Below are 13335 nucleotides of genomic sequence, written 5' to 3'. Positions count from 1 at the left end.
CATGCTGCTTCTTGTTGTGGTACCAACATGGGGGTGTGGTTATCCTTGACAATTATTGCTAGTCACCCTCCTTTTGTAGCTTGTTCCATGTTTTGAGGCTGTGCAGCACAGTATGAGGTGTAACCTGGTATTGTTAGGGTGCTGTTGTGAGCCTTGACCCAGTTTTCTGTTACAGGACAGATATCAACATTCTCCATACTGGGTGAGTTTACACTGCATGCATCTTGCTGTTTAGACTTCTGGCATTGGGTAGCATTACATCTAGGTTCTTATCCCTTGTGGTACCTATGAAGGAGGGTTTGTGTTTTGAGCTTTACCTATTCAGGGCACGCTGTGGGTAATGACAGCCTTTGCCAGTATCCATGAGGCCTGGACTGATAGGTGCACGCCACCCCTAGCAGGTGGAGCATCATATCATGCTCAGCATGTCATCCCAGGCTGGCACACATTGGATCCCCTTTGACTAACTGTAATACGTCAGCCAATTATTGCAATTGATCATCCCATCATCATATTGTGGCATCATGCTTGGTGAGGGTAGGATGTTAGTCAGGGTCCTCAAGTGTGCATATACTACATGGTGTTACATTACTTAACACATGGCATTCATGCCTCAGGTGGTGCTGCAGGGCTGTCTCTGTCGGATGCACATATTACACTCCCTGTACATGTTTGAGAGCAGGTTATGTCATTTTAGGCATCCATGTTATTATATGAGTGAGTCAGAGAGGGATATCATTCCCAGGGTTCCTACTGAGCCAGTGTATGTGCTATGCATTGCCTCTTTGCCAAGGCCAGGGCATACTGGGCACACCTCCTTCTGCCTACTGGGGCAGGCTCAGGTTGTTCCTCCTCCGAGTCACGCTCTGCCTGTGATGGCCTTGGCAATGGTGGGGGGCTGATTGGCCCGGCCCTATGCTGGTCCTGTTGCAGCTGTTTTTGCAAGATCATATTATGTAGCATAGCACATACCATGACAATTTGGGTACATGTAGTTGGTGAGTACTGCAAGGCTCCACCAGATGTGTGCAGACACCGGAACCATGACTTGAGCAGCCCAAACACACGCTCTATTACATTACGTGTTTGTGCGTGTGCCTCATTATGGCATTCCTGTTCAGGTGTGTGTGCATTTCTGATGGGTGTCATCAGCCACGGCTCCAGTGCATAACCTGCATCCCCCACTAGGTGTCTGTGTGGGATGTCCCCATTGGCAAATGCCTGGTACAGCTGTGTCAAATGCCAGATATGGGAATCATGGTAGCTCCTAGGGCAGCCAGCACACACATTCATTATTATGCCCTGGGCATCACACATGACCTGGCAGTTGATGGAGGGGAAGCCCTTGCCGTTAATGTAGGAACTACGCCGCTCACTGGCTGGTGCTTTGATGCGTATGTGTGTGCAGTCTATTGCACCCACTACATCAGGGTATTCCGCTGTTTGCTGGAAGAGATGCATATTGCTGGCCAATACCTCACGGGCATTGGGGAAATATACATGATCACCGACATGTGCTGACATGGCATCCAGGAACTGGTGCAGTACCCTGGAGGCTGATGCCTGTGATATCCCCATCATATCACCAGTTGGTCTCTGGAAGGTACCTGTTGCTAGTATTCTTAGGCTAACACATACCTTGGTTTCCACTGGGATGGGTTCCCCTCTGTTGGTTCTGTGTGTGAGGCGTGGCCTGCACAGCTCGACAATTTGCTGCAGGAGGTCTCTGTCCACTCTATAGCGCTGTACTATCTCCAGCTCATGTATCCCGTGGTAGGTGACCCTGGGCCTGTACACTCTTCTCCGTCTCCTCACTGTGGGTTGTCTGGCACCATCTGCATTGTCACCACCCTCAGCAAGTTGCCTATGTCTCCTTATGACAGCTATGGCAGCCCCTAGCATTTCTGCTCTGAGTTCAGCTTTTTCAGTTTTCACTTCTAATAGCTTACTCCTGTCTTGCAGCGTATCTTGAGAGAAACATTCTGCACTGCTGTTTGCAGAGTTTTAAGTGCTTGGCTGAGCTATTATTCTGCCTGTGTAATTGCCTGTTTCTAATTGTTTTCACCTGCTAACTCCTTCAGTATTCCCTGCTAGCTTCCTACTAATTCTGTTGCTTCCTTTTTCCTTTCTGTTTCCTCAGGGGGGAGCAATGTGCATACCAGCAGAAACACGCTCACAGTGGCTTACACGCGCGCACACATGCTTACACGGTTCAGAATCTGCTTATTCGGGTTAAAACGCGTGCACACCAGCACAAACAGTCTTACAAGTCTGCCAACAGGCTCCCACATGTTCAGTCTGCCTTACACGCGTGCGCACACTGCCCTACTCGTGCTTCATGGCGCGCACACGTGCGCATGCACGCCCAACAAGAAACTTTGGCGTAAGTAACAGTGTACACCTTCCATTTCTTGACTTTCCCATGCTTATCTTGTGGCACTCCTCTTTCCATGATATGTGTCTGACATCTGTCATGTAACACTGACCTCCAATGAACTGCATTTCTTTCTACCATTCCCCCCTGTTATGTCACCTATCTCCTACTCTATTCCTCCCCCTTATGTATCTCTTACACTACTCAGAATGTGCTCATTTGCTATGTGACAGTGGAATTCAGTATCCTAACACTCATTTACATCAGATTGCCTACTAATGCTTAGTTACATCTCTTAGACACAGCTTCCCCCTTAGCAACCACTAAACGGTGGCCATGTTGTTTTTGGTCTGCTGGTCCCTGTATTGTAAATCCATGTATTGCATAAAACCCACATTTGTGGGTTTATAACCTTCATTTTTATGTGTTATACAGCGCAACCCATTTGCGCGAGGCTGCGCTGCGTTTAAACATTGGCGATCGTCGAAAAAAAAAAGGTATTATTTTTCATATTTGCATCGGGGTACCTTGCCAATGGCCACATATTTGGCCATTGGCATGCTGCCTGACACATATGCACCTTTTATTTGGAGCTGACATGGCTCCATTGTGATTTTTGCAGAAACGTACTCAGTTGTCAACTGAGTACATTTCTGCAGCTAAAACGACTCTTACACAGGCTGCTTTCTGCTTCATGGATCGCTACTCTACCTCATTTGCATACCTTTTGGCTGCAAGTGAGGTATTTAGCATATCCACGCCCAGTCCATGTAAGAGACATTTTAGCTGGTCTCTTACACGGAGTTTCGGGCTGTTCCTGGATCGCGAGGCTTGCATGGAGTCTTACACGTCTCTTACACTCCGTGCAAGCCTTCGTGAATCCTGCCCTATGTCTTACTCACTTTCATTTGAGTTTTTAGTTTCTAGGAAATTAAATTCTAAACCATTGAGAAGCAGTTTCATCTAGCCAAAGTGTATTGCGACCAGTGCAAATGGATAAAACATAATGTAAACTTGTTACTTTATTAGAAATGTATAAGAACTGTGTAACTTTCTACTTTCTGAAAACAGTATATGAAGTTTTTAAAGTTTTGCAACTAATCAAATTTAATGCTGCGTTATATCTGAAGTGTGTAACTTAAACTTACTTGTACTGTTTATTGTCTCTGAGCCCAGGCCACAGCCAAAAGAGTCTTTGGACCAGCCTTCCTACACAGTTACCAAACAGTAAATAAAATAAATAAGCATACCACTCCTAAGCAGCACCTCATAACTGTATTAAGGAGTGTCTTATACTGTTACAATAGATGCTGTCATGCTGACAAAATGCATTTATACACCTAGAGAACTGAAGAGCTATAGTTACCATATTACCCAATCACTAATGAGTACTTGTAAGGTTACATGACTATATAACATGAGACATGTAATACTCAGTGTACTCACATTAGTGGCATACACAGGTAAGACATGCAATACTCAGTGTACTCACAATAGTAGTATACACAGGTAAGACATGCAATATTCAGTGTACTCACAATAGTCGTATATACAGCTAAGGCATGCAATACTCCTTGTACTCACAATAGCGGTATACACAGTAAGACATACAACACTCAGTGTACTCACAATGGTAGTATACATAGGTAATACATGCAATACTCAGTGTACTCACAATAGTGGCATACACAAGTAAAATAAAATACATTCAACATGCATTCTGTTTATACAAACAATTTAACAACCACGTGTGTAATGTATGACTGTACAGTGTGCATAACTGACTTTGAGCAAGTCACTTAACCACATGTTACTCCCAGGTCGCCCTTGAAAAGGGACTGGGTGTTGAATGAACCTTGCTGGTTAATAAATGGGTATTATTATTATTATTATTATTATTATTATTATTATTATCACTAAAACATAGCAGCATTACATTAAACTCCTAATACCCATTAGAATATAATTATGTTTGTATATCACATTTAGAATAGGTATGTCATGAGGAATCATGGATAATATGTAAACTACAGATAAACCCATCTCAATTGTAATTCTGAAACCAGATATAATAGTTTATAATAGTTCAAAGTGGATTCAGGAATTGTAGCAATTTAACTTTGTATTGAAAGCTAAAATAGTTTGAGTTATAAAGAAATAAAGGGACCTAAATAACATAGAATGGGAGTATTCCAGAAATCCAACGCATCTACATAATTTGAAATAATAAGCATTTTGTTAATACTAGAGTAATATGACACCACAATGATCTTCAAACACCTAGTACTAACAGCTCCATTAGCTGCATTTGCCCCCATCCTAGCCAAAAATAAAGTAAAAAAAACATATTTACATGCTTACAGCTGCCCAAAACAAATTATACACATCACATCAGTTGCAGATGTGGTTGCTATACTGTGATAAACATAGTGCATGCTGAACTTATTCTACCTATGTAAGTCACTGCTGTTAGTACACTATGTGACATATCTACTTGATACAATTTATACACCCAGTGCTCCAATTAAACAATTAATACATTTTCAATACAATAGACTCATTACCAACACACTATTAAGCAAATCATTTAAACAAAAAAGTTACAGATATATTAAAACATCCTTCTTATATTCATTGAATGACACAATAATTCAACATGTAATAAATACATTCTTATAAAGTTAGATTAATATCCAAATTCATTACTTTATGATATAATGTCCTATAATTTGTAATCAATCTACATTCTAATCTATTTAGCTCTTCTTTAAAACTACCTCCCTCTACTCAAATGTGGTCAGGCTAATACACTAAAGAACAAACCATCCCCCAACCCCCCATGTGCAGATAAAAATGTTAACCACAACCTTGGCTATAATTTTCCCAGGTTCATACCCATAAAATTACATTTTGCCAGCATGTCATACCTCAGGATTCAGCAACCCCTAGTGCAGGAGCTCCAGCAGACAATATGTCTGCAGTGCAATCCAGGAATAAGCTGCAGGGACATGCACGAGCGCTCCTGCACTAGTCCTGCATGAACTCAGCTCCTGCATGCAAATTACCTCATTTGCAAATGAAATCCATGCAAATGAGGTGAATTTGCGATCCAGAAAGCTGGAAGCCGGCAGTGCAGGACTAGTGTAATCTGCAGAAATGTACTAGTTTAGTAACAGAGTACATTTCTGCAAACTACAAAACGGAGCCATGACAGCTCCAAATAAAGGGTGGATATTATGTAGAAACATGTCAATGGCCAAATATATGGCCATTGGCATGTAAAACAGTTGCAAAAATGAGCTTTAATTTTTTTAGCCGATATCGGCTGTTTAAGTGTAGAGCAGTGGCATGCAAAAGGGATCAGGCGAAAAATAAAATAAAAACCCTAAAATAAACATTCTAACTAAAATAACTATTTTGCTATTATACTCAATAGCAGGCAGAAGACAACATGGCCAGTGAATAGTGGTTGCTAAGGGGGGAGGCTCAGTGTGGGACCTGTAACTATGCATTAGCAGGCAATCCTATGCAAATAAGGGGAATGATACTGAATCCCAAATTTCCCCTGCATGCTAGTCAGCACCCAACAGTGTAGGAGCAGGAATAGCTTGGTGCAAGCCTAGGAGTTAGCTGACATCATAGGGGGGTGTCAGGCATACTGTTAGCAGATTGGAGCCCTGTGTCTTGGGTTTGTCCTTAGCTTAGCAAAGCTAAGCAAGGGGGTGTGTCTGAGGCTGCCTAGCACTCTTTACATTGCCTAAGTGGGTGTGCGTGCCGATCACCGGGTTTTAAAAGGGAAAAAAAAACAGGAAATAGCAGCTCTGTGAACATTTGAACACCATATTTGTGTGGCTTGCCCCCCGGCTTAAACAGGAAGGCAATGAGAAGGGAAAACAGCAGTAGGAAGGTAATCTAGGAGAACTAGCATAGCTGGCAGGTGAAATGTATCAGAATCAGCCAATTACACAGGCAGCAGACCAGCTCAAACCAGAACACTACTATAAACTTTGCAAACACCTTTCCCTCTGTTTTTTCCCACATACTCTACACCACCGGTGTATACAAGTGGGGAATTTTAACAAAAAAAAAAACAAAATGATAGTGGCTGCAATAGATATCATACATCAACATGTGGAAGAGGCCGAGGGTGATGAGGATGAGAATGCTGTTGGCCAACCCACAGTGAAGAGATGGAGAAGAGTGTACAGACCCAGGGTAACCTACCAGAGGCTACATGAGCTGGAGATAGTGGAGCGCTATAGGGTGGACAGGGACCTCCTACAGCAAATTGTTGAGCTGTGCCGGGCCTGACACACAGAACTAACAGAGGGGAACCCATCCCATTGGATACCAAGGTATGTGTAGGCCTAAGAATACTAGCTACAGGTACCTTCCAAAGGCCAACTGGAGATATAATGGGGATCTCACAGGCATCAGCATCCAGGGTACTCCACCAGTTCCGGGATGCCATGTGGGCACATGCCAGTGAGCTGTATATTTCCCCAACACTCATGAAGCATTGGCTAGAAATATGCATCTCTTCCACCAAATAGCAGGATACCTTGAGGTGGTGGGTGCAATAGACTGTATGCACATATGCATAAAAGCACCACCTGGTGAGCAGGGTAGGGTCTACATCAACAACAAGGGCTTCCCCTCCATCAACTGCCAGGTCATGTGCGATGCCCATGCCATTATAATGAATGTGTGTGCTGGCTGCCCTGGAAGATATCAGGATTCCCACATCTGGCATCTGATGCAGCTGCACCAGAGATTTGCCAGTGGGGACAGCCCTTACGGTCACCTAGTGGGGGATGCTGGTTATGCGCTGGAGCCGTGGCTGATGACACCCATCAGAAATGCACACGCACACCCGACCAAGAACTCCATAATGAGGCACACGCACAGACCAGAGTTGTAATAGAGCATGTGTTTGGGATGCTCAAGTCACGGTTCCAGTGCCTGACCACATCTGGTGGAGCCTTGCAGTACTTCCCGGCTACATGTACTCAGATTGTCATCGTATGTGCCATGCTACACAATATGATCCTGCAGAAACAGCTACAGCAGGGACAGCATGAGGCATGACCACACAGCCACCCACCACTGCCAAGGCCTGCACAGGCACTGAGTGACTCAGAGGAACAACAACCTGAGCCTGTCCCAGTAGGCAGAAGGAGGCATGCCCAGTATGCTCTGGCCTTGGCAAAGAGGCAACACAGAGTGCATACACTGATACAGGAGGGACCCAGGGAATGACACCACTCTCTGACTCACACATACAGAAAAAGGATGCCAAACATGACACTACCTGTGCTAAACTATGTATAGGGAGTGTACTATGTGCATCTGACCTCAGCACAAGAAGCTGTAGTAATTGGTTGTTTTGGACCATTTCTAGCTCTTTTGTAGTTCACTGTTTAAAATCCGCCTCTGGATGTTTTTTTCTGGCTATACTACTCAGACAAGCTCCTCGTGGGTCTGCAGAGTGGTCCTAGCAGCAGGGAACTCAGAAAAGTGACTACTTTCTGGATTTAAGTATCCTTGCTTTTTTTCCACTTAGAATAGCTTCTGTAGCTTACCCTGAACTAGCTTGAACTGTTTTTTAACTGTTTGCTACATTATTTTAAAATCTGCACTTAAAGTTACATTTTAGTCGAATTTGATCGAAAGTTTGTTGTTTGTTTGTTTAATTTAACTGTGGAGGCTGCCCACTAAAGTGTGCTAGCCTGTGTAACTAATTTATCACTGTTACTGCATTTTCTGTGTGTTTCTACCAAAAAAACAAAAAATCAAAAAAATAATCCTTGTTTCCCGACTTCCTCGACTAGTTTAGACCAGTTTACAGGCATTGCTGTATTCTGGGCTGTAGTGTAGTTCCTGTGTTGTCCATTACCTTACTTGGATAGAAGGAAGTTTCCTTGCTCACCAGTGGGAGTGGGGAGCCTTGAGCAGCCTACCTGTCCCTGTAGGAAGTGACCTCAGCACAAGAAGCTGTAGTAATTGGTTGTTTTGGACCATTTCTAGCTCTTTTGTAGTTCACTGTTTAAAATCCGCATTTGCACAGCTTTGCGCGGTTGTGCGCATAGCGGGTTAAACAAGGTTAAACTTTTTCTGGCTCTGCCAAGTCTGCTCTTCAAATTTTCCCTTAAGGAAGCTCTACTCTTAGTATAACCAGACTACTTACTATATTATAAGCCTATCACTTGTTCTCAATACTTCTCTACTAAGTAAGCACTCTCGTACTAAGTAAAGCACTACATCTACTTACCACCCCTGTGAATATCCACTTCCCTTAAAGGTACAGCACTCCCTTATATAGTTCTAGCATGTCGAGTGGTAGATTACTGGCGTCGTCTCCAGTTCAGCTGGTCAATCTGGATATCTTGAGACAATGCTACAATTGTCTCATGTACACAGACAACCCTCTCCTCCTCCCAACAAACACAAATACATGTCAGAGATGCAACTATATAGCCAAACTGGAGGCTGAACTCTCTCAACTCAGGGCTGGCATGACCACACAGGAGGAGATGGCAACCACACACACAACAATCCCAGTCCCACATAGACCTACCACAACTGCAAACCAAAGACATAAAAACACAAAGACATACTCGGAGGCTCTAATAAAAAACTTACCAAAACAGCAGAGGCTCCCAAAGCAGACACCCAAAAATCCACCACTTCAAAACAAAACACATGCAACACATACTTCAATAAATCAGTGTGTCAACCAATCACAGCCCTTAAGGCCAAACACCTTGCCTGATACACTAGTAATAGGTGACTCTATAGTCAGACACACTGATGTCCCACTGACCAGGCTGAACAAGGAGAAAGTGACTGTGAGCTGTCTATCGGGAGCTAGGATCCGCCACATAACACACACACTCAAGTCACTCCAAAGCAATTACAAATATGACTCCGTCATTGTCCATGCTGGTGTGAATGACCTGAGACATACCTCCCTGGACTACATGAAAAGAGACATAGAGGAGCTCTTCGATTATGTAGCCCAGGCGGGTATGACCCTGACCCTGAGCAGCATCTTGCCCTCACCAAGAATGATACCACAATACAAAGACAAGATGATCAGCTTTAACAATTGGCTCAACTACTGGTGTCATTCTAAGGGGATCCAATGTCTGTCTGCCTGGGATGACATGTTGGACAAGCCACGCTGCTTCGCAAGGGATGACTTACACTTGTCACCACTGGGCTTCCGGATATTGGCTAAGGCTCTTGCCACCCCCATAGTGCCTTTTTTAGGCAAGGCTCAAAAGACAAACCCACCTCCTTAGAAAACAATAATGGAAAAAAACTAAGGGTAATGCTGCTCAACACCAGAAGTCTAAATCTTAAAATGCAGGCACTTGATGCACTCCTCAGCATGGAGAACATTGACGTCTGTGCAGTAACTGAAACCTGGTTCAAGGCTCCTGAGAGCACCCCAGCATTACCAGGCTATATCTTGTATCATGCTTTTCAGCCCCAAAACCCGGGCCGAACCACAAAGGGAGGGGGAGTGTCCATATTCATCAAGTGCACCCACACCTCCAGGTTAGTAGCAACACATGAAGCATCAGAGACCATACAGGTACAACTAACCATAGGCAAAACTGCTATACAACTAGTAGCATGTTACAGACCACCCTCCCAATCTCAAGAACTCCACTCAGCCTTCCTGAAGACATTGGAGGATATGAATGTATCACAAAATACCATCATACTGGGAGACTTCAACTACCCAAACATAGATTGGGTACATTATTCTAGCCCTAATACCCTAGCCCAAAGGTTCCTGGAATTCATAAATTCAAATGCACTGGAACAATTAGTCACCTCTCCCACTAGGGGAGATAATATACTAGACCTGATCATCACAAACATGGGGACAAAATGCTCCACACCAGAAGTATACCCCTCACTAGTGAGATCTGACCACAAACTAATCACCCTGGATATACATATCCCACCTCCACCCCAGCACAAAAGACCACAGTGAAAAACTTTTCAAAAGCAGACTTCACTCTTCTTAAGACTGAGATGGTATCCTTTAAGCCCACTGTGCCAGTGGATACCACATCCCACAATGCCGAAACCTTCACAAATGCTTTCTATGGACATCTCCAAAAATGCATGGATCATGCAATCCCAAACAAATCCAAGTCCCTCTCCACCAAAGGTAAGCGTCCTGTCTGGTGGACCTCAGCCATAAACAAATTGTATAACAAAAGAAGGAAGCTACTGCATGTCAGAGCAAAGACATGTCTGATCAACATTAGCAGAAAACTATGTTCTCTCATAAAAACATCCAAGGCCAACTTTGAGAGAAAAATTGCTAAGGACACTAAAGATAACCACAAAGCCTTTTTCAGCTATGTTAGAAACCTGGGCGGAAACCCTCAGATATGCTCAGAGTTGGTTCACAACAATAAAAAAATACACTGAACCCACAGATATTGCCAACATTCTGGCTGATAGGTTCAGTGCAAATTTCTCCCCTCCTTCACCCCCAAAAGAAGAAATACTTATCCCAGCTGAATGTAATCTCCCTGTCATCTCAGATGTCCAAGTGAGAACCACCCTAAACAAAGCAAAAAACACAGCATCAATGGGACCTGATGGTATCCCGGGTTGCGTGTTACGTGAACTCCAAGAGGAGCTAAACCCACACATAAAAATGCTATTTAACCTTAGCCTTACTTTGGGATATGTACCTGAACACTGGCGTACAGCAACAGTGGTCCCACTCCACAAGGGGGGTGCCTCTACAGACCCTGGAAACTACCAACCCATAAGCTTAACCAGCCTGGTCTGCAAAGCTATGGAAAGAATCATTATGAAACTCATAAACAGAGACATAGGGGACCTACAGACACTTGACCCCACCCAGTTCGGCTTTGTAAAGGGCAGATCCTGCTTTTTAAACCTGATTGACTTTTTCGAAACAGTCACTAGAGCCATTGATGAGGGCAAAGCAGTCCATACAGCATACCTGGACTTGGCTAAGGCCTTCGACACAATACCCCACTCAGGCATCATAGATAAGCTCAACAGCTTAAATGTAAACCCTTATGTCACTAGATGGGTTGCAAACTGGCTAAAGGACAGAACCCATAAAGTTAAAATCGCTGGAGCAATGTCAGACTCAAAGCCAGTCACAAGTGGTGTCCCACAGGGATCTGTCCTGGGACCCCTCTTGTTCGGCATTTATTTCTCAGATGTTAAAGCAAACACGGGAGGGCTGTGGCTGACAAAGTTCGTAGATGACTGCAAACTAGGCGCCATAGTCGATACACCAGCAGACACACACATCCTACAAAAAGGCCTCACAGAAATGGACAACTGGTGCAGGAGTCACGGCCTTAAACTAAATGCCAAAAAATGTATAGTCATCCCCTTTGGGAAAAACAAAGTACCCACAAATTATCACATAGACAGCAACTCACTGAGTACTGAAAAAGTAATCAGAGACCTAGGGACCCAAGTCGACAGTGACCTCTCATTTGATACCCACATTGCCAAAGTGGTTAGAAAAACATTCTACCTTGCACACCTCATCATGAAGGGATTCACATCCAGATCCAAGGATGTCATTGTACCCCTATATTCCTCCCTCATCAGACCCATGATTGAGTACAATGCCCCATTTGGTATGTACCTCACCCGGCATTTGCAACAGCTGGAGGGACCACAAAAGTACCTCACCAAGAGGATCAAGGGTCTCCAACATATGTCTTATTCTGCCAGACTAAAAAACTTCAGCTCTATTCAGTATCATACCGCCTGCTCAGAGGTGATCTCTGCCTGACGTACAAGGCCATGTCCAATCAGGATCTGATGGACATGCTCCACCTCAAAAAATCCAAGTCCATCAGGACCACGAGAGCTAAAGACTTAAACCTTGGCACAAGTCTGAATAGGACATGCTGGAGGGATAGATTCATAACCCAGAGGCTTCCCATGCTTTGGAACAAGATCCCAGTTCATATTAGGCAGAGCCCCTCACTGACTCTCTTCAAGAGAAATCTTGATGAGTGGATGGGAGATCGTAAGTTTACCCCAGGGGTCACATCCGTGTCACTGCTAGACAGGGGCACAGTAAACTAATTCTATTATATAAGGGGACCTTCACTGTGTCACTACTAGACACAGTATTCTAAATTTATTCTGTACATTTTTGTACCATTTCATGGGGTGGCAAATGCCACATCACTATGGCTAGGCTTACAAATGCCCCAGGGCAGATAGCCTAGTACTATACTATGAAACTATGAAACTATGAAACTATGAAACATAGGCAGCCCTCCAGCACCATCCTCAATACTGGCACACCCACAAGGTAAGTCACTCTCCTTACCAATTGCCAAATGGAGTAGTATGTGTTGTTACTTTTATCTATGGCATGGATGTGAGCATGCAAGGGAATTGGGTGGTTGAATGGGATGCCAGCAGATAGTAGACCAGTATAGTGGCACCATGAGAGCTGTAACAAATACTGGTGTCACCACAGTAGCCAGTATTACACATGGTGACAAAACCCACTGCAGGAAATGTGCTGGGCCATATGTGTCCATATGACTCACACATGCCAGTCAGGGAGGTTCACATACCCAACAACAGTCTCACCCAGCAGGACAGGTGTAGACAAGCACAAACAAAGGCTGTGCTAAGACCTCTGAATGATGTCTATGGGTAATCTCCCCCACAGACCTACACAGACAGACTACAGCAGGTCAGGCAGTGGTATGTTAGCTACTAAGGGTAGGAAGTCAGAAACTGATATGTAGATCAATCAAACCTAAGATCTGTAGTACATTGATATGCCTCTAGTCAGCATAATAGGTTAGAATATAGGATGTAATGGAGTACCTGACATACTGGTACAGTCATAGCAAATGTGTACAAGTGTCAGGTGTGCCCCCCCAATCCTATGTAGAAATGAAGAAACAGTC

The sequence above is a fragment of the Protopterus annectens genome, chromosome 5.part0 (assembly GCF_019279795.1).
Source record: "Protopterus annectens isolate FY-2018-M chromosome 5.part0, PAN1.0, whole genome shotgun sequence".
Lineage (NCBI taxonomy): Eukaryota > Metazoa > Chordata > Ceratodontiformes > Protopteridae > Protopterus > Protopterus annectens.
This window is presented reverse-complemented; position numbering follows the sequence as displayed.